Source organism: Oncorhynchus gorbuscha, linkage group LG14 (assembly GCF_021184085.1).
Source record: "Oncorhynchus gorbuscha isolate QuinsamMale2020 ecotype Even-year linkage group LG14, OgorEven_v1.0, whole genome shotgun sequence".
In the NCBI taxonomy this organism is placed as follows: domain Eukaryota; kingdom Metazoa; phylum Chordata; class Actinopteri; order Salmoniformes; family Salmonidae; genus Oncorhynchus; species Oncorhynchus gorbuscha.
The window spans coordinates 55,756,080-55,782,268 of NC_060186.1; the positions used below are offsets into that span (position 1 = coordinate 55,756,080).

General features: G+C 42.2%; 1 protein-coding gene across 3 annotated transcripts in view; it reads right to left on the bottom strand.

The window, feature by feature from the left end:
- LOC123995145 (protein dispatched homolog 1-like) overlaps positions 1-26,189 on the bottom strand; it is a 76,828-nt gene that overhangs the window by 49,039 nt on the left and 1,600 nt on the right. For all 3 annotated transcript variants that reach the window (XM_046298535.1, XM_046298534.1, XM_046298529.1), the window contains exon 2: positions 22,126-22,223. The gene's annotated coding sequence lies outside the window, so the exon portion shown is untranslated. The remainder of the gene's footprint in view (positions 1-22,125; positions 22,224-26,189) is intronic.

Consider the following 26,189-nt stretch of genomic DNA (forward strand, 5'->3'; position numbering starts at 1 on the left):
GTGCAGTGCTGTTGACCGGGGTAGGAGTAGCCAGGTGGAAAGCATGGCCAGCTGTAGAAAAATGCTTATTGAAATTCTCAATTATGGTGGATTTATCAGTGGTGACAGTGTTTCCTATCTTCAGTGCAGTGGGCAGCTGGGAGGAGGTGTTCTTATTCTCCATGGACTTTACAGTGTCCCAGAACTTTTTTGAGTTAGTGTTGCAGGAAGCAAATTTCTGCTTGAAAAAGCTAGCCTTGGCTTTTCTAACTGCCTGTGTATAATGGTTTCTAGCTTCCCTGAACAGCTGCATATCACGGGGGCTGTTCGATGCTAATGCAGAACGCCATAGGATGTTTTGTGTTGGTTAAGGGCAGTCAGGTCTGGGGAGAACCAAGGGCTATATCTGTTCCTGGTTCTAAATTTCTTGAATGGGGCATGTTTATTTAAGATGGTTAGGAAGGCATTTAAAAAAATATCCAGGCATCCTCTACTGACAGGATGAGATCAATATCCTTCCAGGATACCCCGGCCCGGTCGATTAGAAAGGCCTGCTTGCTGAAGTTTTCCAGGGAGCGTTTTACAGTGATGAGTGGAGGTCGTTTGACCGCTGACCCATTACGGATGCAGGCAATGAGGCAGTGATCGCTGAGATCTTGGTTGAAGACAGCAGAGGTGTATTTAGAGGGGAAGTTGGTTAGTATGATATCTATGAGGGTGCTTGTATTTAAGGCTTTGGGGAGGTACCTGGTAGGTTCATTGATAATTTGTGTGAGATTGAGGGCATCAAGTTTAGATTGTAGGATGGCTGGGGTGTTAAGCATGTTCCAGTTTAGGTCGCCTAGCAGCACGAGCTCTGAAGATAGATGGGGGCAATCAGTTCACATATGGTGTCCAGAGCACAGCTGGGGGCAGAGGGTGGTCTATAGCAGGCGGCAACGGTGAGAGACTTGTTTTTAGAGAGGTGGATTTTTAAAAGTAGAAGTTCAAATTGTTTGGGTACAGACCTGGATAGTAGGACAGAACTCTGCAGGCTATCTTTGCAGTAAATTGCAACACCGCCCCCTTTGGCAGTTCTATCTTGTCTGAAAATGTTGTAGTTTGGATTTCTGAGTTTTTGGTGGTCTTCCTAAGCCAGGATTCAGACACAGCTAGAACATCCGGGTTGGCAGAGTGTGCTAAAGCAGTGAATAGAACAAACTTAGGGAGGAGGCTTCTAATGTTAACATGCATGAAACCAAGGCTATTACAGTTACAGAAGTCGTCAAAAGAGAGCGCCTGGGGAATAGGAGTGGAGCTAGGCACTGCAGGGCCTGGATTCACCTCTACATCGCCAGAGGAACATAGGAGGAGTATAATAAGGGTGCGGCTGAAAGCAATAAGAATTGGTCTTCTAGAACGTCTGGAACAGAGAGTAAAAGGATGTTTCTGGGGGCGATAAAATAGCATCAAGGTATAATGTACAGACAAAGGTATGGTAGAATGTGAATACAGTGGAGGTAAACCTAGGTATTGAGTGATGAAGAGAGAGATATTGTCTCTAGAAACATCATTGAAACCAGGAGATGTCATTGCATGTGTGGGTGGTGGAACTAATAGGTTGGATAAGGTATAGTGAGCAGGACTAGAGGCTTTACAGTGAAATAAGCCAATAAACACTAACCAGAACAGCAATGGACAAGATATATTGACATTAAGGAGAGGCATGCTTAGTCGAGTGATCAAAAGGGTCCAGTGAGTGGAGAGGTTGGTTGGGGGTCACAGCGATTTAGACAGCTAGCCAGGCCATCGGTAGCAAGCTAGCATAGGATGGAGGTCTGTTGTTAGCCACCTCTTGCGTTCCGTCAGTAGATTAGTGGGGTTCCGTGTGGTAGAGGAGATTAATCCAAATCACACAACAACAGCAAAAATAAAAACAATAGATATAGTTATAGAGGCCCAATAAGAAAACATAATAATAATAAAAAATAAATAAATTGTCCGATTGTCTATTCAGATAGCAGCCGGTAAGACAGCTAACGGTTAGCAGGCCGCAGATGGGCGTTCAGGTAACGTTGCGACTGAGGAGCCAGCCGGATCTCCTTCGGGTAGATAACGTCGGCAGTCCAGTTGTGAAGGCCCGGTGGGGCTCCGCGTAGGCAGTAAAACGGGTCCGGATAGGTGACTGCAGCCCCGGAGTGATTGATGGAACTCAGGAATGATTGACGGAGCTGGCTAGCTCCGGAATGATTGATGTTTGCCCCGGAATCGACGAAAGCCGATAGTCACACGGATAGCAGTTAGCTAGCTGTGAGATCCGGGTATGAATGTCCAGAGAGCAGTTGAAATCCAGGGACATGGAGAGAAAAATTGGTCCGGTATGTTCCGTTCCGAGCCACGCCGTACAAAACTGGCGATAGATTTTCGAGCTGAAGGATAGCTGATGACCACAACCCGTGGTTAGCTGAATACTAACGATTTGCCAGTAAAGAAGCTAACTAGCTTCTGAACTAGCTTCTGATTAGCTTCTGGATTAGCGTCTGGGCTAGCTTCTGGCTAGCTCCTGGCTAGCTTCTGGCTAGTTTCTGGCTAGCTTCTTGGAATTTCTGGCTAGCTTCTTGGAGGATTACAGATTTGAGGTAAATAATACTTTTTTATAAATATAAATTGGTGAGGCGGGTTGCAGGAGAGTGTTTTGAGTTGATGGAAAATAAAAATAAAATGTATGTGAAAAAAGTTGTAAATATATATATATACAGGACACGACAAGACGAGGACAAAAGATGCTAAACTGCTATGCCATCTTGGTTACAATGTTGAGTGTACCCCAAAAAATGTTGAGGTCACTTAGAAATGTCCTTGTTTTTGAAAGAAAAGCACTTTTTTGTCCATTAAAACAACATCAAATTAATCAGAAATACAGTGTAGACATTGTTAACGTTGTAAATGACTACTGTAGCTGGAAACAGATGATTTTTGATGGAATATCTAGATAGGCCCATTATCAGCAAACATCACTCCTGTGTTCAAATGGCACGTTGTGTTAGCTAATCCAAGTTTTATCATTTTAAAAGGCTAATTGATGATTAGAAAAGCCTTTTGCAATTATGTTAGCACAGCTGAAAACCATTGTGCTGATTAAAGAAGCAATACAACTGTCCTTCTTTAGACTAGTTGAGTATCTGGAGCATCAGCATTTGTGGGTTCGATTATAGGCTCAAAATGGCCAGAAACAAATAACTTTCTTCTGAAATTAAGGCTATTCCATGCGCGAAAATGCCAAGAAACTGAAGATCTCGTACAACGCTGTGTACTACTCCCTTCACAGAACAGCGCAAACAGTCTCTAAACAGAATAGAAAAAGGAGTGTGAGGCCCCGGTGCACAACTGAGTAAGAGGACAAGTATATTAGAGTGTCTAGTTTGAGAAACAGACACCTCACAAGTCCTCAACTGGCAGCTTCATTAAATAGTTCCCCTAAAACACCAGTCTTGTCTCTCAATACAAAAAAACGTGCCATACTTTGCCCCTTGATAACCAGCGCACTTCTGTATGTTGTAAAAGCGTTACATGGTCGTTGCCCTTATCATTGCATAGAGCAGAAAATACAAGAGAGTTCAGTGGCCTTGCTTTAACAAAGTTAACCATTTTCACTGTAGGGTCAAAAACGTATTTCAAGTTGTCATGCATTCCCTTGGCAGCAAGAGCCTCTCGGTGGATGCTGCAGTGTACCCAAGTCGCGTCGGGAGCAACTGCTTGCACGCTCGTTACCACTCCACTATGTCTCCCTGTCATGGCTTTTACGCCATCAGTACAGATACCAAACTGATCAGCAGCTACGTTTGGCTACATACGAACCGTTAGTGGAATTCCCACGAGAGATTAACGGTTAATGTGATTGGATGTTAATTATTTGACTAGGCTACCTGTATTTGACATTGTATTGTTATTTCGCTGAACATGGTTAAGTTTAATTTTTGGCAGTGAAACGAGGCTACTCAGGTGAGAAAAAAACCTCACCCAAAGGTATAGCCCCGTTGGAAAACATAAATGGACTGTTTGAAAATGTGAAGATAAAAAAAAAGTTTTAAAAATGTGAATCACATTTTTATTTGGTGTGCCCCCGACGGCATTGCGCGTACCCCCAGGGAATACCTGCTCTACACTATACTTGCTTGTTTTGTCACAAACTAAAATTAGGCGAACAATTCGAATTTTAGCAACTAGGAAATGGTGGAGCGATTTCTGCAAAGTGCATCTTTAAGTTGTTCAACCTGACTTTTTATGGAAACCACTTCTACATTCCATGCTTTTTTCTGTCTCCCAGATATGTAGCCTGCATGTTCTATGCATGTTACTATTTACAACATAGACCATGTGGTCTATATTAGGAGGGGAAAGGAACATCATTAGCATTTGACAAGGAAAACATCTGGCTTTATTTATTACATCACAAGAAGACAAGCCAAGGTACCAACATATGCTCTAGTTTGCTGAACAATTTTTGAAGGGTAGTAAAGAGAGACAATGCTCTATGTCGGCTAAATGTTCTTTACAATTCCAGTATAGCATCAGTTTTTTCCTGCGGCAAAACTAAGTTGGTCTCTGCTGTTTTGGTACAAAAATGTGTCTGTAAGATCTTTGAGGGTAAAACACTTCTATACTAATTTAGATGAAGTCCTAAACACAGGCCCAATTAATTCACATACATCCTGCTCACAAATTATTTCCATCTCCCCCTGCCTGGTCACTGAACGGCACAGTCCCAGCATGGTGCAAGCCAATTACTTCAATGAGGCTTGGCTTGAGTCACAGTCAGCACTCATTTCCAAAGGAGTCACTCCAATTCACTGGGCAAGTTCAAAACTATGGAATCACTGAGTCCTGTGTACGAATCCTCTTCTGAGAAGTTTGATGTCATTTTAGGTTGATGTAAATGGATGTTTCGGAAAAAACGAATGTTCTTTACATTTGAGCTCAATTCGGGGAAATTATCCTCTTGAGCTGAGCAAGAAAGCCAGTTGATTTAGACCACAAAACCATCACCCAGAGTATTTACTTTTGCGATGACAACACATGGGGAGGAATTCGGGCAACAACCTTTTATCACAGGCTCATTTCCTTTGAGTGAAGGGCATCCTCAGACACCAGTGTGTCTCCCTTATTCCCGCGCCTCAGGGTCTGATCGGATCCTCTGGTCGTGTTTAACACAGGCATTTTGCAGATACATACCCGCACAAATCCCAGAGCCGCATTTGTCAACCATTGCCTTGGCAACAAAACCCCGGGAGGACAGAAGAATATAGAAAAATAACAAATCACCCAGTCTGCTGAAGGAGAATGAAGGTGGTTGGGGGTTCAAAACAAGTAATGACATGAGAAAACTGTTCACTTCTAAATCATAAGCGTTGTTTACATTGGAATTTCCAATGGCATGAATAGATTCCAAAACTCTTCTTGTTTTTAGTTCGAAGACGCCGCAGTATTTGGTCTCCTCCACCACTGAGTAAAGGTAGGCCTATATCAACTCCTGAAAGCTTTTGTGGAAAAGACGGACTACCATCGAGGAAAAAGTAATCCCCTTTTTGCTTTCAAAGATCTTTTTCCTCATTTTTGTTTTACATTTGAATAATGAGTCATAGACATTTGGATTCCTGCTGGCTTACTGTCTTGTTCTATTCAACATGGACGTCTCTCTCAATTGTATTGGATCAAAGTTCAAATGTTTTTTCTTTCAAGAAAACTCCAAAAGCAAAAGCAACCTCTGCTATAGGATCAACTATACTGAGCAAAAACCCAGGCAGGCAGCCTTACGAGAACATCTCCCAGGATCTATGCCAAGAAGCACTGCTCTTCCTCCCCTCCAGTCACTGACTTTTGCTCTGAGCATGCTATGCTGCGAATTCACATGCAAGCTAAACTCAATAAGTATAACAAAAACACATGAAAGAGCACTTAAGATGCATTTTCCTAAAGTGCTTAACAACCAAAGACAGGGGGAAAAGCAAAGCCCAGAAAGCAGATTAGCAACCGCAGCCCTTCCTGGAGAGCTGCCAAGAAACATCTCTGCTCTGCGCCTTATTTCAGCTGTTCAATTTCACGCTAGATACGTAAATTGCTTCTGAAACTCACACTGTACACCGTATGGGACTAGGTTTTAGGACAGGAAGAAATAGGATCGGATGACATGGGGCTATCAACATGGGAAATCTGCAGTGATGAAAGCACAGTGGGGAGAAGCAACACCAAAGCCAAAGTAGGCTGAGTAATCCTCTAAACAAATCAAATAATGGCAGGATGAAAAGGGGGAGTAGCGGACACCCTTTGGAGTAAAATCAGCCCTAAAACTAAATCCCCAGTATTGAATCTGTGAACTACTAAAATACCTTGAGACCAACACACACACACACACGCACACGCACACGCACACACACACACACACACACACACACACACACACACACACACACACACACACACACACACACGCACACGCACACGCACACACACACACACACACACACACACCTTCATTCTTTAGTGGGCGGAACAGCTATTAGCAAAGTTGCCTATGGATTATCTGTAAAGATAAAGAGATGAATAGAGTTACCAGACAAGCAAATATTGGGTCTGGGACCCATTCTTGTCTCACAATGCCTACTAGCCTATATCATTATCAGGTGACATAACATCATTTTAACAGGAATTTTGAAGGAAGGGCATACAAATCTACATCTCTGCCAAACCCGGAGCTCTCATCAAAAAGCAAACGACTTATCAGCTTAACCGCCCCCAGCGTTCATTTTTTCCACCACGTCCAGAACAATCAACAAACCATGACACATGTACTATTGGGAAGCCAATGTTAGGTCATGGCCTAGGTTTATGTGTACTGTTCGATTCAAGTTTAATATAAAACATTTGAGTGACTGATTTACCAGTTATCCGCTCCCACAACACATACACTTAGCTATCTGTTTTTCTCACACAGCAAGGCTCCCATAAAAGGGTTCCCAAATTTCTTTGCAGTGAAATTCAAATAGGTGTCACAACGTGTTCATTGACATGGAGCACCCTGCAGCTGTTCCTGTGCATACTGATGGTGTTTGTGTTCCCAGGAGATGCAGACAAAGCGCTTCCAGGTCGTCCTCTAACCTGCCTTCTCATTACTAAAGGTCAGGATATTTGAACACAACAATGACCTGCTGCCTCTAGGGACTCAGGGGGCTGCGAAGCTCAGCCAGAGGCAGTATTTGACTAAAGGTTCTCAATCCAACCCATCCTTCACTGCTCACTTTCATTTACTGTGGTCGTCCATCTTAAGTTGGCCTAAGACGTCGTACCCCTGTCGGCCATTCTATTGTGACATAAATCCTCCTCCCGTTACCCTTCTAAGGCACTTATTAGGCACTTAATGGTAAGTAATCACACATAAATTCCAAATAAGTGCCTAAGATAGATTTAGGTCGCTTGGAGGGTTTTGTCCCAGGCTGTTGTGTTCACTCAAACCAGACCAAAAGATGAGATTGGGTGGAAACTCAGGGGCACGATACATTTCCTTGGATAAGGGGGCCTAATAATGACTTCCTGGCATCCTGCATTTAAAGAAAGAAAAAAACACAAAAGCACACTACACAATGCTGCGAAACAGCGTTTTATCGAGGCTTCTAATACTAGGACTATACTGCAATCCATTTTTAGGGTTATGGAGATGTAGAGTGAAGTCAACATCTGGTTTTCGTAGTCCACGCCTCTGGCCTGACAGTCTCTCTGACTCAATCAAGGAGAGGAACCATTTGGCAATGCTCTGAGGCCCAACCCTCGTCTGCCTGTCTGTCCCATCCTCCCTACTTCTGGTCCTCTACTTCAGGATCATGTGAAAAATCCCAATTACCAGGAAACCCGAGAAGCACACGTGGTTGTACGTGAACTTGGAATATGCAAAACACTGCAGCCGTTAACAAGAGCCATGTTGAAATGTTGATAGACTGCGTCAGCAGGTCGTAAAACCCTCTCAAGATCAATGTAATTATGGAAGCTTACACACAGACTTTCCGGATAAGCGGGAGGAGAGGTTTGCACGTTCTGCCAAACCCTTTAAAACCAAACAAGTGGAAGGTCTCCCCAGCTGCCTTCCATCAGCTACAATAATAGTGAGTAAAAAACATCCAAAACACCTGGAGGAGAGTGTCAACAAACACCCCTTATTCCAGGCCAAAGTGATGCAATCCATAAATCCTTTTGATTAGCTACAGTAGCGTGGCTAGGTGCCACTTAAATCAAACCGAAAGGGGAAGTCGCTCTGACCTTGAGCTTTGGAAGTGTCATTTAAGTGATCATTACAAAAACAAAGCTGGTTCTGTTTCTGGACGGAGAGAGGGAGGGAAAGAGGCAACCCTGGGGGATGAAATTCAAAGCATGGTTATGAAAATAACACCCATTGTTTGAAGCCACCATAGTAAAAATGGGGAGAGACGTTTTAGAATATTCTTAAGATTTTTTTTCTCCAAAGATAACAGGAAGCTCATGTTTCCACACTCAAAACAACAGATATAATGAACCAGAGGGGTTTTGAATTGATTAACCAGCGATGGTGACCAGTGACCTTTGAGAAGTTTCTTGTCAAACAAAATGACCTGCTCTATATTAACAAAAATGACAGAATAAAATAGGAACATATTACTTTAAGAAGTGAGCTCTAAAAACAAAGTTGAACTAAAATGATTTAAAAACATAGGCCTACTCCATCATTGTCTTCAACTGGATGATCAATGAAAAAGTCATGAATAAGAATGTGATTGACCCTGGAGATGAATATATTTCCAAGCTAATGGCAACCAGTGGATTCGCTGTGAGATAATAAAAGAAGAGGTGGTCTCCAGGGGTCCATCCAATCCCTGTGTTCACGGTACAGGAGGGATGGCATAACTCAGGCCTGGGTACAAGCAGACAAATCACAAAGGCCAGTCTCCCGTTCTAACGCTTGGTAGCACGCCAGGTCCACAGAGAAAAAGAGGGTGGCCTGGCCTGCTGTAGAAACCTCTGCAGATGGCTACGAGGTTCCACAACAGTCTAATGAGAACAGATGCAGTGCCAAAGGCGGGGTGTGATAACCTAAAGGAGCCCACGTCAAGGGCACTAACAGGGAACAGTCCGTCAGCGTTTACCCTCACCTATGAGGAAATCAGCCGTTCTTCCCTGTTATCACTTGGGTGGACTGACGAGAGAAAAAGAGGAAATAAAGTCAATCTAAAGTCAAGGCCAAAAGGTTACCATTAAACTACTATTTCCCTTTACTGTTCACTCCAAACTCTGATATCTGGAGGAGGAAGAGGAGTAGTAGGAGGAATGAGATTAATATTGCCTTCATTTAACAGGGTAACACATTGAGAACACATTCTTTTTTTCCAGTAACGACCTGGCCATCTCTGGAGCTCAGGGCTGGGAGAAAGCAAGCAGCTCCTCCACTACACTACACTACACAATCAGGGTCCAGACAGAGCATTTAATGGGGATTGAAGAGCTGCCAGTGCTCCAGAGAATCCCATTTAGTAAACACTGACACAAGGCCTTGACTGTGGCTTACCCAGAGCTCCCTCTTTAACGAAAAAAATAACCCCAAAGCCGGGAGCTGGGCAATGTCATGTCATCCACTTTACTGAGCGAGGCTGAGCTGCCGTTCCACCAGGAATCCAAAACAAAATCAGCATCAGTTTAACGCAGTACTAAAAAAAGACAGAAGACCTTTGAAGTTCTGACTGTTACCCTTACGGCCTACCATTTCCCCCCAAAATGTTGCCTTTTATTGGAACCTGTCTGCTGAATGTGCTTTTTAATCAATCGCTAAAACACATCCAAAAATATTTGAATTCCATTGGTTGATATATAAACATTTCTGGTTGTCCATCAATCAAACTCTACCAAACAGTCAGCTCACAGTAGTGAAATGAAACACACAGTTTCAAACCACAATTAAATTAAATACTTCAGTTGAACGAAAATATTGGCTACTGCAATCAAAACCAGTATTCCTCTGAGGGGATGGAACGCAAGCTAAATCATTTGTTTGGCAGTCGCTGTGCCTTTTAACTCAATGTATGGATAGGCTCAGACTTTACAAAGGTCTCTGTTGACTGAAACAAAATAAATGGATTAAGTTGAACCCAAAGCCTTCCCATCCCAGTCCCACCTTCTGTATGGTGACCAAATCAGCAGGCCCTCAGGGGGACTTTGGGCCCCGTCCAAGACTCTTGCATACAGAGAGCCACTTCCCACCCTCATGGTTCTCTCTGGTTTGTGTCAGTCTAATGAACAGTTTCTTAATTGTTTGGAGCCAAGAACATGGAACTCTGGGAAGATTTACAGCACAGAGAGCGAGGGGGAATAAAATCCCACTCCTAGGTTCTGGCCAGCGAATACGGCTTACATTTGCAATTTTTTTCAATTTATCTCTTATTGAATTAAGAGTTCAGACTCTTGGACGCCTTTCAGTAGAAAACGTAGAGGACTAAAGCACTGACATTTTTCTTAAAGGCTTCAGCTCAGACATGATGAATGATGGGAGCATGGTTATGAAAGAGAAGTTTCAGGCTATGAATCAGCAATGGAGAGGGCAAACAGGTTAGGGCCCCGTCTGGCCACGATAAGAGCAACAGCAGAAGAGGCCTCTGCTTTGGTTGGGTCTCTGACATGATCATTAGGACCATGTTTCCATCAACACAGTTTCTGAATTATATCACTAGGCATATTCTAATTGGTCTCCATGGTATTACTGGGGCAGCCCGGATGCCAAAAAGAACCAACGAATGAGGGTTCAGTCAAACAACGCAGGTATAGTGCAGAAATTCCATTGAAATTCCACTGCTGGGAACAGACATTTTCTGAAAATATCTTAAAAACCAAAAATAGTTGGATATTCATTGAGAGTTCCGCCATTTTGGGACTACCAGATGATCTATTAATGAAATTATTTGAAAAAGCCTATGTAACTTCATCATTAGTTTCCCCAAACTGAGGCCATCTCATGATGATCTATACTCAAGCTAATTGCTATTTTGAAAGTCTGCATGTGCTGCTGCCGTTTGACTCCGGCACACAGGGAGTGAGAACAGACGTTGGGCATATGTCTCCATGCTTTAGCTGCCGGGGCCAGCAGGCTCTCTAGCGTCCTCCATATACCCACATAGACCCAACTGTTTTGGCAGAGAAACCAGCGACAGTAATCAGAAAATGCATCCTTGACCCTGTCACCAAACACCTGTTGCAAACATGCTTCCCGCAAGGGGAGGAGGATGGAGGGCTCTCAGCCTCAGGGCAGGTTTTTGAACTCAACCTACTGACCGATCAACCTCAAGTTTATTGAATAGGCGCCCTTATTATTTTCGGTTCCAACAGGTCTTGTTTATGACTGACTAGTTCACGCATTTTCATATCTGAGCGAGGGGCCCATCCTGCGGACAGACTCATCCCCTCAGACCCCAGAGGCAAGAGACAGTCCTCTGACATGGGAGTCCAAATACCAAAGTATTTCCCCACTTTGGTTTACTTTATTATCGTTCTTGATTTATCGTTAATTTTTAGGCTCATGATAAGCAGGCAGATATGGTGCACAGGGTTTTATTTATATCGATGCATCATCGGGAATATAAGGTCATAAGTCTCAATGTAAACGGACTGGGGAGTGACATCAAGAGAAGTAAGGTCACAAGTCTCAATGTAAACGGACTGGGGAGTGACATCAAGAGAAGTAAGGTCACAAGTCTCAATGTAAACGGACTGGGGAGTGACATCAAGAGAAGTAAGGTCACAAGTCTCAATGTAAACGGACTGGGGAGTGACATCAAGAGAAGTAAGGTCACAAGTCTCAATGTAAACGGACTGGGGAGTGACATCAAGAGAAGTAAGGTCACAAGTCTCAATGTAAACGGACTGGGGAGTGACATCAAGAGAAGTAAGGTCACAAGTCTCAATGTAAACGGACTGGGGAGTGACATCAAGAGAAGTAAGGTCATAAGTCTCAATGTAAACGGACTGGGGAGTGACATCAAGAGAAGTAAGGTCACAAGTCTCAATGTAAACGGACTGGGGAGTGACATCAAGAGAAGTAAGGTCATCAGTCTCAATGTAAACACTGGGGAGTGACATCAAGAGAAGTAAGGTAATAGCAAAGATGAAACGGGAGAGAGGTGACATACTATTCTGAACAGGAAACGCACTTAACCACATCTGAACACGAGAAACTCAAGAAAATTGGATATAGGAATACTTTTTTTTCCTTTTACAAAATGGGAAGAAGGGGAATTGCAATCTTGATCCCAAATTCAGTTAATTTTGAGTTTATGTAGAAATTAAAGAAAAGGAGGGTAGGTTTATACTTGTTAAATATAAACTGGATAACAAGGAAGTTACATTATTTAATGTAAACGTGCCCCCAGGGTCTTCTACAGGAAGTTACATTATTTAATGTATACACACCCCCAGGGAGTGACATGGTCTTCTACAGGAAGTTACATTATTTAATGTATACACACCTCCAGGGAGTGACATGGTCTTCTACAGGAAGTTATATTATTTAATGTATACACACTCCCAGGGAGTGACATGGTCTTCTACAGGAAGTTACATTATTTAATGTATACACACCCCCAGGGAGTGACATGGTCTTCTACAGGAAGTTACATTATTTAATGTATACACACCCCCAGGGAGTGACATGGTCTTCTACAGGAAGTTATATTATTTAATGTATACGCATCCCCAGGGAGGGACATGGTCTTCTACAGGAAGTTACATTATTTAATGTATACACACCTCCAGGGAGTGACATGGTCTTCTACAGGAAGTTATATTATTTAATGTATACACACTCCCAGGGAGTGACATGGTCTTCTACAGGAAGTTACATTATTTAATGTATACACACCTCCAGGGAGTGACATGGTCTTCTACAGGAAGTTACATTATTTAATGTATACACACCTCCAGGGAGTGACATGGTCTTCTACAGGAAGTTACATTATTTAATGTATACATGCCCCCAGGGAGTGACATGGTCTTCTACAGGAAGTTACATTATTTAATGTATACACACCTCCAGGGAGTGACATGGTCTTCTACAGGAAGTTACATTATTTAATGTATACACATCCCCAGGGAGGGACATGGTCTTCTACAGGAAGTTACATTATTTAATGTATACACACCTCCAGGGAGTGACATGGTCTTCTACAGGAAGTTACATTATTTAATGTATACACACCTCCAGGGAGTGACATGGTTATTATTATATTATACAGGAAGTTATAGTATTTAATGTATACACATCCCCAGGGAGTGACATGGTCTTCTACAGGAAGTTACATTATTTAATGTATACACACCTCCAGGGAGTGACATGGTTATTATTATATTATACAGGAAGTTACATTATTTAATGTATACATGCCCCCAGGGAGTGACATGGTCTTCTACATGAAGTTACATTATTTAATGTATACGCACCCCCAGGGAGTGACATGGTCTTCTACAGGAAGTTATATTATTTAATGTATACACATCCCCAGGGAGTGACATGGTCTTCTACAGGAAGTTACATTATTTAATGTATACACATCCCCAGGGAGTGACATGGTCTTCTACAGGAAGTTACATTATTTAATGTATACACACCCCCAGGGAGTGACATGGTCTTCTACAGGAAGTTACATTATTTAATGTATACACACCCCCAGGGAGTGACATGGTCTTCTACAGGAAGTTATATTATTTAATGTATACACGCCCTCAGGGAGTGACATGGTCTTCTACAGGAAGGTGTTTGATTTAATTGCCACAGAAACCTCTGGCACTCTTATCTGTGGAGGAGATTTTAACACGATTTTAAACTAAAAATTTGACAACACAAATCAAAATAGGAAAATGAGTCTAGTTGCTAAAAAGATCAATAGGATACTGCAGGATCTAGGACTCCTCGATGTATGGCGTGACACCAATAAGACCGATAAGGAATATACTTTTTACTCATCCCGCCACACTGAATCCTCTAGGTTTAGACTACTTTTTCATGTACAATGCAGATAGACATAGCTTAAGGATTGTAGGATCGGGTAATTTAGCAGGTCATAATGGAGTTTACCTAACTCTACACCTTGATAGCAAACCAATAAATAATATATCATCTCAAATAAAACTGTGAAGGACCTCGGCGTTACTCTGGACCCTGATCTCTCTTTTGACGAACATATCAAGACTGTTTCAAGGACAGCTTTTTTACATCTACGTAACATTGCAAAAATCAAAAATGTTCTGCCCAAAAATGATGCAGAAAAATGTATCCATGCTTTTGTCACTTTTTCGGTTAGACTAGTGCAGTTCTCTACTTTCCAGCTACCCGGATAAAGCACCAAATAAACTTTAGTTAGTGCCTAATATGGCTGCTAGAATCCTGACTAGAACCCAAACATTTGATCATATTACTCCAGTGCTAGCCTCCCTACACTGGCTTCAGTGCAAGGGCTGTTTTCAAGGTTTTACTGCTAACCTACAAAGCATTACATGGGCTTGCTCCTACCGATCTTTCCAATTTGGTCCTGCCGTACATACCTACACGTACACTACGGTCACAAGCCTCCTAATTGTCCCTAGAATTTCTAAGCAAACAGCTGGAGGCAGGGCTTCCTCCTACAGAGCTCAATTTTTATGGAATGGTCTGCCTATCCATGTGAGAGACGCAGACTCGGTCTCGACCTTTAAGTCGATATTGAAGACTCATCTCTTCAGTAGGTCTTATGATTGAGTGTAGTCTGGCCCAGGAGTGTGAAGTTGAATGGAAAGGCACTGGAGCAACGAACCGCCCTTGAGGCCTCTGCCTGGCCGGTTCCCCTCTCTCCACTGGGATTCTCTGCCTCCAACCCTATTACAGGGGCTGAGTCACTCGCTTACTGGGTCTCTTCCATGCAGTCCCTAGGAAGGGTGTGTCACTTGAGTGGGTTGAGTCACTGACATGGTCTTCCTGCCCCCCCCCCCCCCCCCTTGGGTTGTGCCGTGGCAGAGATCTTTGTGGGCTACATTCGGCTTTGTCTCAGGATGGTAAATTGGTGGTTGAAGATGTCCCTCTATTGGTGTGGGGGCTGTGGCAAAGTGGGTGGGGTTATAGGCCTGTTTGGCCCTATCCGGGGGGTATCATAGGATGGGGCCACAGTGTCTCCTGACCCCTCCTGTCTCAGCCTCCAGTATTTATAATGCAGTAGTTTATGTGTCAGGGGCTAAGGTCAGTCTGTTATATCTGAAGTATTTCTCCTGTCTTATCCGGTGTCCTGTGTCAATTGAAGTATTCTCCCTCGAATTCTCTCTTTCTCTCGGAGGACCTGAGCCCTAGGACCATGCCTCATGACTACCTGGCATGACGACTCCTTGCTGTCCCCAGTCCACCTGGTCGTGCTGCTGCTCCAGTTTCAACTGTTCTGCCTGCGGCTATGGAACCCTGACCTGTTCACCGGACATGCTACCTGTCCCAGACCTGCTGTTTTAAACTCTCTAGAGACAGCAGGAGCGGTAGAGATACTCTGAATGATCGGCTATGAAAAGCCAACTGACATTTGCTCCTGAGGTGCTGGCCTGTTGCACCCTAGCTGTGATTATTATTACTTGACCATGCTGGTCATTTATGAACATTTGAACATCTTGGCCATGTTCTGTTATAATCTCCACCCGGCACAGCCAGAAGAGGACTGGCCACCCCTCATAGTTTGGTTCCTCTCTAGGTTTCTTCCTAGATTTTGGCCTTTCTCTGGAGTTTTTCCTAGCCACCATGCTTCTACACTTGCATTGCTTGCTGTTTGGGGTTTTAGGCTGTGTTTCTGTACAGCACTTTGAGATATTAGCAGATATAAGAAGGGCTATATAAATACATTTGATTTGATATATGGAGACTTAATACAAGCATGCTGAATGATCCAGCATTCAAGGAATTAATAAAGACAGAATTTAACATCTATCTGGAGAATAATGATAACGGTGAAGTATCTCCTGCTACATTGTAGGATGCAGCTATGGCAGTTATTAGAGGAAAGATCATAGCCACATCTCTGAAGAAAAATATTAAAGCCCAAAAACTGAACATTTAAATGACAGGAAACATTAAGAAACTTAGAACGATCTCATAGTCAATACAAAGACCCTCTTATATTACGAGAGATTCAAAAGGTAAAACAGGAAATTTACCAGATTTATAGAGAAGAAGTGAAAAAGCATTTGATTCAGTGGGATGGGATTACCTATTCCAAGTTATGGAAAGATTTTGTTTCAACAAAGAAGTGATACAGTGCATCAAAACACTGTATTCATGTCCGACTGCTAGAATAAAGATAAATGGACATTTGACACGAAACAATAAAATTAGAGCGAGGGGCAAGACAAGGCTGTAATCTATCACCCACGCTCTTCTCCTTGTACCTGGAACCATTAGCACAGGCAATAAGACAGGACCCAACCTTAGAGGGAATAACAATAAGAGGCAGGGAACATAAGATATGCATGTATGCTGATGACGTTCTGTTATTCCTTAAAGACCAAGGCTCAAGTGTACCTAGATCAATGGATGTTTTACAAACATTTGGAATACATTCAGGGTATGTGCTTTACATACACAAGACCCAAGCCCTAGTATATAATTATACCCCACAGGAAGAGCTGAAGAGCAGGACCTCCTCATCCATTAAATATCTGGGAGTAAATTTACCAAAAGATACACCCAAACTTTATGACGTGTATTACGATCACATCAACAAGAAAATATATGATGACCTATAGGTGGAATTCACTTCCCTTAGATCTTAGCAGTAGAATTGAAACAATCAAAATAAACATCCTGCCAAGGTTACTGTATTTGTTCCAATCACTGCCCATAGAAATTCCACCTAAACAGTTGAGGGATAAACAGATATCAAGGTTTATCTGGAACAGTAAGAGACCAATAATTAGATATACAACATTACAATTACCAAACAACTGTGGGAGTATGGCCTTACCAAACCTAAAATATGATTTTGTGACCTCCAATTGAGATCTCTGGTGTGTTTGTGCAATTCACAATATGAATCCAAATGGAAAGACATGGAGATTCCCAAAACTGACTGTATGACTAACAAGGACATGGTAATAGAAATACACAATAGACAAAATCAATGGATTAATTTCGCTCTTAAGACATGATTTAGGGTAGTTAAGCAAAATAATTTAGACAAAGCGGTCAAACGGCTGAGTTGGCCCGCATACGAACCTAGCTCAGTCCTGCAACTCAGGACAGCAGATTTAAACAGTGGACGCAGAAAGGCATCACATCATTCAGTACAATTATAAGGAATGGGAACCTAGATAACTTCCAGGACCTAAGTTTTAAAAAACAGGGCTTGGATAAGCAAGATTTTTACAAATACCTACAAGTTTGACACTATTTCTTAAGGGAGATAAAAGTGACTGACCCTCGAGCACCTCAAATGAATCCAAGTATTCAGTAACGCATACAACTTGGGGAGTAACAAAAAAACTATTTCAAATCTCACTTGGGTATTCAATCCTCAAAGAAACATTCTACAAACTATATTAAAAAGCAATGGGAGGAGGAACTTAACATTGAAATAACTGATGAAACATGGTTGAACATATTAGATACTCAACAAAGCTCCACCAACTCAAGGTCATGGAGAGAATTATGTTGGAAGAATGTTATACGTTTCTTCATAACACCTAAACTGAAATCAAGACAGACTGGCACACTACACCCTTCTTGGAGAGAATGTGGGCTATCAAGGGTGGATCACTCTCATATCTTCTGGTCCTGCTCCGCAATCAAAACTTACTGGGGAGAAATAAGATCGAACATTGGAAAAATAATGGGATTTGACATAGAACAAACATTCATTTTTTTGTACTTGGGTGAAATACCTGATAACTTACACAATAGAGAAAAGTACCTCTTGATTGTCCTACTGGCAGCCTGTAAAAAGGCTTTCACTAGGAAATGGCTCCAAAAAGACCCTCCCACAGTGACACAATGGATAGATATTGTAGAAGAAATACACCTTTGCTTTAAGAACTCAAGAGAAGAGAGGTCAAGAATACTGGGAAAAATGGGTTTCGTACTTGAAAATGGTCTAATTCAAAGATGATGTCGATGTAACTAATATGATGAATATGATGTGCGCTGTAACTGCCAGATCTTTTTTGTTCTTGTACTTTATTTGTATTTTCTTTGTGTTCCTCAATAAAAACAAAGTATAAAAAAAGTTTACAAAATATGACTACAAAGAAATATAGAACCATAAGCGTGAAATGTTGAAACCTCAGGAAATAAACTCCCTCTGAAAATAGAGGCAAAACACAATCACTTCTAAACTTAAGTAAATTTATTTTTAAGTTTGTAAAAAGAGGTAAGACCCCTGCATCCTGAAGTCACTTGGAAATCAGATGCAAGGTGCTGAGAGTGCCTCTTTAGTGAGTTACATATTCCATATGCATGCCATTATTCAGCATGGCTTCCACTGATTCCTATGGGGACCTGACCTTTCCTCACTAATGGGCTCTCACAGAGCACCTTTTCAAAGTTTGCTGGTGTGTGTGTGTGTGTGTGTGTGTGTGTGTGTGTGTGTGTGTGTGTGTGTGTGTGTGTGTGTGTGTGTGTGTGTGTGTGTGTGTGTGTGTGTGTGTGTGTGTGTGTGTGTGTGTGTGTGTGTGTGTGTGTGTGTGCGTGCGTGCGTGCGTGCGTGCGTGCGTGCGTGCGTGCGTGCGTGCGTGCGTGCGTGCGTGCGTGCGTGCGTGCGTGCGTGCGTGCGTGCGTGCGTGCGTGCGTGCGTGCGTGCGTGCGTGCGTGCGTGCGTGCGTGCGTGTTACCACAGGTCATTGAGGTCAATGATCCTATTAAGATGTTACAAGTACAGTATGACAAATCAGTTTTAGAGCTCTTTCCATACTGGAACAGTAACCTACTGCATATCCAATATGTTTACAAAAACTTTGAAAGAATGTAAATAGCAGAATATCTGCTACCGGAGTTTTAGGTAGAATATTTCATGCGGGGAATCAATGTAAAACGTATTGAAAGCATTTTTTAAAAATGGTTCAAAGAAAGTTGCATCTTTCTGATCTCTCTTTGATCTCTCTTTATTATTATTATTATTATATTAGGTCAGTCCACCTGAACTGCATTATTTTTTTCCCCTGCTTTTTTTCCTGGAGAAAAGGGGAGGGTGATGTTTTGCAGCAATGGTCAATTTAAACGTCAGATTGCCATATATTACAATAATGTGCTCTGACAACTCTATTGACTCCAGTCCACATTTTTGGGGAAATAAAATAATGGAACTAATACTCAACACCTGTTCCTTTTCAGCATCCCCAGTATATCAAATATGCAAACAGTGACAGCTGCGCCGCAGACTGAGATAGCAGAACCGGGCAATGAGAAAGACAGAGCCATGCGTTGTTCTCTCTGCTTTATCTTGTGGGCCCCGGTCAAATAGCTGAAAACAGAGTGTAATGGTTAAGTCAGTAATATTTAACATGTGGCTTTTGAAGGAACAGCACGCACTATCGATTTCTCCCATCTAAGCGGAGATTCAGAGAAGCAGCCCTATCAGCAGCCTGGCTTCAATTATGCGCTCCATAAAGCCCAGTGATAGAGCTGGTGTGATGTACAGCCTGGTAGATGCCAGGATCCATCCCATCCACCGGCATGCCTACTGATGACACACATGCCATCGTACCAGGTGAATGCTAAGGGAAGTTTAATAGAGATCGTCAAGCTAGGACAGGTTTATGGGTTAGTGAGGTGACAAGATGGTGCTCTCTCTCTCTCAGTAATGAGGACAGCGTCTAGAAATGAATATCGTAAACTTCAGACTAGATTTGATGGAGGGATTCATTAAACTGTAACTAAAGGTTAAAGACAAGTAGATGTGAAAGCAGAAAGGGACTGTGGAATTCTTACACATTTAGGACAGGAGAGGAAAACAGCTCTAAAGAGTGACAGTTGAATATCAGTTAGAAAATGTATCAATCCAGTTCCACTACCTTCAAACCCGTATTTAAGCACAGGCCAAGAGCCTCTACAAAGAATGGTGAAATGACGCAGACTTAAGACTTCCGTTCAACTTACTTTGTATGTATTTGTCATGCAGTCAATAGCTACTTTGCTGAGGTCAAAGTATCACTAAGAGTAGGCTTTGCCTCCAGAGCCACTGGTTTGAAGTTGAAGGGTCATGAACTTACAGGGGAACTTCAGGACGACTTGACTAAGGCCTATATACAATTGAACTACTCCAATCTCAGTCCCATCTGACAGATGAAGTCATGCAATCTTACTCATTCTTGGTATTTCCAATAACCAAGGCATATTTCAGTAGTTATTCCAATCAGTTCTACTACACAAAAGACTGAACTCTACATGACTCTATGACCTTTACTTCAACAGCATTGGGCTGGCAATGACTAAACAGTTAATACAAGCACTGTTTCAGTTTGACGTCTCTACAGGGAGATTAGACAAGGCAATGTGTAGGATTCAAGTGGGAGCAGGGATTGGATTCGCCCGTCTCTCTCTCATCTAAATGTAAGAGCCAATGATGCGTTATAGATGTTAAGAGTGTAGTCAAGCCTTTAGTGGAACCAACCAGTCCGTTTTACCCATGTCACCACTAGATGGAAGATGTTCAACCTAACTTCAATGGGGGGGCTACTGAAAATGACAGAGGCACCCACCAGAGCCTTTTCTTATATTTCAAATTACAGTAAGAGCACATTCAGCACATACAGTAAGAGAACATTCTTAGGTTTCTGAGAATGCTGATAGCTCCAGATCGCCACTGGTGCATATTCACGCAGCCGTAAAAAAAAAATGAGGCCAACAGCAGGTGTCCAGCCCAGTTGTCCGAGGATGGCAGGGGTGGAACAGGGATTGGAAAGAGACCCTTCCGAGATGCTCCTCCTATAGGACAGAACAGCACTCAGATAGTCCAGACAGAGGAACAGTAACAGTCTATATGTGTTCTGAGCTGGAGCTGGCCAAGCATGCTAAACTCAAGAGGGATTTACAGTCATGGTCACAGTCCACACAGCAGTCAACAAAGCTGCAGTTGTCTTTTATAAGGATGAGCCATTCCAAAGCCCTGACCTGCTCAATTTAACCATAAGAGTTTGACCGGGATATATTAGTTATTCATAAAACATCTATTGACGGATTAAATAGATAAGCAGATTCAAAACAAAACTTTTGGTCTAACAAATCTTCTAAATAAGTGGCTCTGGTGGTGATTTACTCTCCCTCTGATAATTGAAACATGCATTTATTGATTATGCTACAGGCATTTTAATGTTTGACATTCCACAATAAGACACAATCCATCTTCCAACATGTAAAAAAACGAACTATCCTTTGACATACTTCATCCTTTGGGTGACATTTTCTTCAGAGCACCTGGACACTCAGGCCTCAGTGGCCTGGATGCAGCATTTTAAGGCCTGGGGCAGTAAACAGGTCACAGTTCCCTGAGGACCACCTCCAGTATCTGAGTGTGGAAAACTTTAACCCCCCCTATCCTATCCACCAGCCAGGATGGGCTCCCCTCCTCTCACTTAAGTCCCTCACAGTCCCTACAGCCAGTCATGAGTATATCTCTGAGTTTATGCCTTTTGCAGATAGATTTTTTTTTAGTCCCTTTCTCCATAAAATACTCAGGGCTGAGCACATCTGTTTTTCTGTCCGCATTTTTATTTTGTTGGTTCAGTTAACTTGATGTTCATAAAGAACAAGTAAGAAAAATACAAATGCATTGGTTGCGGATGCAACTGCCAAAAATATTGGCAAAACTTGGCAAATTATTTATTCTCCCCCCCAACCAGAAATATGAAATCATAGCAGTGTTTTCCCTTCTATCATAGCTTCTCACACACTCTCTTTTGTTTAGTTAGCATTTGAGCACCCCCATGTGGGAATTGTTGAAAACTGCTCAATTTTGTGTGGATTCCATCACCTGAGACCATTCCAGAGGTCTATCGTTTTGAATGAAAAACATTTTCAGCCTAACTTAGGACCTCTATTAGGTCATGACTGGCTTGTGTGTATTAATGTGAAACATGCAAGGGGGAGTGTCTAACTTATTAAAAGGTACTTACTGGGAATTCTCAGACCATGTCAGAATGTAGTCTAATCTCCGGGCTCTGGCCTCCAGTTCTGACAGCATATGATCTCAGTCCACTGGCTTCCTGAATCCCTGATAAAAACATGACATTGACAAAGTAGAGTTCTAATCAGTGGAGTATTCTTGGATTCTCTGTGGAGAACCTCGTTCTCCAACCTTGGTTGGAAGGCTAGGCTATATAACAAAAATACTGTACACTACATATTTCAGTGACATGAGCAAATAAGGGAACATCTCTAGAAGAAAAGAAGGGATCAGCATTCCTCTTAAGTCACATATTTAAGCCGATATAGCCTAAGTTCAACTGCAAAAACAACACTTTATGTAAAGCATTGCAACCATTATTACTACCGTTTCACATTAGATGTAAATCAAATCAAATCAAATCCAATTTTATTTGTCACATACACATGGTTAGCAGATGTTAATGCGAGTGTAGCGAAATGCTTGTGCTTCTAGTTCCGACAATGCAGTGATAACCATACGAATTCAATGTTGACCATTTAAGAAACTAAACCACTTCCTCCATTGAGTTGCATGCAGAATCCACTCGTTTTGTTTCTCAGCTGATGCTGGTTGTTTCCTTTCCAGCTCTTTCAGAGACTGAAGTGGAGACAAAAGTAAATCTACCCATGCCCAAATATCTAGTTTTCAGAATTGTGTTCAGAGAGCAGGATCTAAAATTAGGCCTACCCCATTCTGTTTTCTCAACTATCGGTCTGTGATGAAATAAGCTGGCCATTCTCATCCTAACATCTTTATCTAGAGGGGGTGAAAAATGGGGTCATCCAGCAACAGTGTCGGGAACTGGATAGTGTGCAACCCCAGGAGAGACTGTATCATTTACTCCCATAGTAAATCCTGAGGCGTCTGTGCATGGGCAAACAGACTGACTGGGGCTTCCTGGGCCTCAGACTCAGGGATTCTCTTTTAATGATGCGGGAGCGAGGAGAAGCCACATGGCTGTACTAGAACCATTCCTCTACCCTAGGCCCTAAGGGGAAAGAGGCCATAGAGCAAGGCTCATGTCTCAATGTCTGCATCAACAAAAACATGTGTTCCTTCTCACTGGTTCTTTACAAAGTTAGATTCGTATTCATACATACCTGAGTTTAGAATAACAAAGACTTTTCCCAAAATAGAAACCCAGTTTCAATGTTATTGAAGAGCCTCTTATACCTGGAGATTATTTTGTGATGGGGATAACATTGATACAGTTACATATCGTAATATTATTTTTGCACTAGTGGGCTGAAACTGCACCAAGTATTTTTCCTTCATAGCTTGTTCTCCAGTTAGTTCTTCTAGTTAGCAAACTAGTTTTTAGCACTTTACATCTATGACGAATTAAAACTAATTTCTCTCATGGCTCTTTCTCGTCTCTCTGCAGCTGATATATGGCGAGCAATATGTTTGGAACATCAAATTGCAATAGATATCGTATAAACACCATAGTATCGTGGTAATATCATATCATGAGGCCTCTGGCAATTCCCAGCCCTAGTCATATTTGTGAAAGAGCTCAGAAAAAGATGTGTTGTGTGATAATTATGCTTTATTACTTTTTTTCTCTGACCCAATCGCTCAACCATTAGGCCTTATTTCCCACACAGAACAGCAAACACTCTTAGCTAGGGAGCTGTTGGTCACATTCATATGATGTAAAGTAGGCATGAGAACTGGATTAATAAGAGAAACACTTCCACCAACTAACAGTGCCCCACAATTAGAATGGCCAAGCTGTGTTTTCTACTAGCACAGCCACATATAACTAAAAGACATACCAGAGCTGACCCACACAACCAGAGCCATTCTTGTGTGATTCATGTTGTTTGTCAGAAAGCAGGATGAGGCAGCATTACATACAAAAGTTTCACCCTTCCTTCTAACCCTCACATTAGGGTGAAGAAAGGTCATTTTGGAGGCATTGGGTGGTGCCGTGAAATTTAGCGCTCTCTTCAAATTTTTGTAATGCAAAAGAATTGAAAGCAAGGGACAATGTATGAGGAATGTAGGAAACAAACAGGGAACAAGAATGACTCCAAGCCAAGTTTGCGGGTGAATGGACATTAACCTTCTTCCCCTTTCAGACCCTACATGTAGCTGTCAAAAACAAATGGCTGTAGAGAGAAAGGGATGTCACTGCTTTATGATAATGTGAAAAGAGCAGGTTCAAAGGGGTACAATGCATTTGGACATTATTCAGACCCCTTGACTTTGTTACATTACAGACGTATTCTAAAATGTATTAAATTGCCCCCCCCCACACACCAAAAACATAGAATTATTTTAATAAATATTCAGACCCTTTGCTCAGTACTTTGTTGGAGCCCCTTTGGCAGCGATTACAGCCTCAAGTCTTCTTGGGTATGACGCTACAAGCATGCAACAACTGTATTTGGGAAGTTTCTCATATTCTTCTCCTCTCAAGCTCTGTAAGGTTGGATGGGGAGCGTCACTGTACAGCTATTTTCAGGTTTCTCCAGGGATGTTCGATCGGGTTCAAGCCAGGCTCTGGCTGGGCCATTCAGGAACTTATACCGAAGCCAGTCCTTTGTGTCATTGTCCTGTTGGAAGGTGAAATGTCACCCCAGTCTGAGGTCCTGAGCAGGTTATCTTCAAGGATCTCTGTACTTTGCTCCATTCATCTTTCCCTTGATCCTGACTAGTCTCTCAGTCCCTGCCGCTGAAAAACATACCCACAGCATGATGCTGCCATCACCATGCTTCACCGTAGGAATGGTGCCAAGTTTCTTCCAGACGTGACGCTTGACATTCATGCCAAAGAGTTCCCACTTGGTTTCATCAGACCAGAAAACCTAGTTTCGTATGGTCTGAGTGTTTAAGTGCCTTTTGGCAAACTCCAAGCAGGCCGTTTTGCCTTTCACAGAGGAGTGGCTTCAGTCTGGCCACTCTACCATAGAAGGCCTGATTGGTGGAGTGCTGCAGAGATGGTTGTCCTTCTGGAAGGTTCTCCCATCTCCACAGAGGAACTCTGTCAGTGACCATTGGGTTTTGGTCACTTCCCTGACCAAGGCCCTTCTCCCCCAATTGCTCAGTGTGGCCAGCTCTAGGAAGAGTCTTGTTGGGTCTAAACTTCTTCCATTTAAGAATGATGGAGGCCACTGTGTTCTTGGTATCAAACCATTTCTGCAGCATTGAAGGTCCCCCTTCCCCAGACCTGTGCCTTGACACAATCCTATCTCAGCCCGCTACAGACAATTCCTTTGACCTTATGGTTTGGTTTTGCTCTGACATGTACTGTCAACTGTGGGAGCTTATATAGAAAGGTGTGTGCCTTTAAAAATCATGTCCAATCAATTGAATTTCCCTCAGGTGGACCCCAATCAAGTTGTAGAACCATCTCAAGGACGATAAACGGAAATAGGATGCACTGGAGCTCAATTTTGAGTCTCATCACAAAGAGCTGGGAATACTTACGGAAATAAGTCATGTTTTTTTATTTGCAATAAATGAGAGAATATAAACCTGTTTTTGTTTTGTCATTATGGGGTATAGATTGATGAGGAAAAACATTAACTTTATCAATTTTAGAATAAGGCTGTAACGTAAGATAATGTGGAAAAAGTGAAGAGGGTATAAGTACTTTCCGAATGCACTGCAAATGAGAAACCCCATTGAAGACATGAGAAAAACACATAACTGAAAAAGTTTGACATTGGCATAGGCTATAAACTGGGTAAGTGATTATATGGTATTTCCATAGCATGTTTCCTGCCAAAAACCAGCATATAATTTTACAAAATAGGCATTGGCACATCACTCTCATCCACAAATGATTTACTGGCATGTCTGACATTTCTAGCTTAGCCAAGTCTACATTTGAAGACTGGCAAATGCAATACACTATAGCCATTTCACCCATGAACGTGGATAGCTAGTAAGCAAACTAAGATAGCAATGCAAGCCACACAATATAGGCAAAGTTGCATTTGGATGGTTGCCTCGACTTAAAATTAACAAGCTAAATTCATTAAAGTAAAGATTCCCTCAACCACAGATGAAAAGGGTTAACTA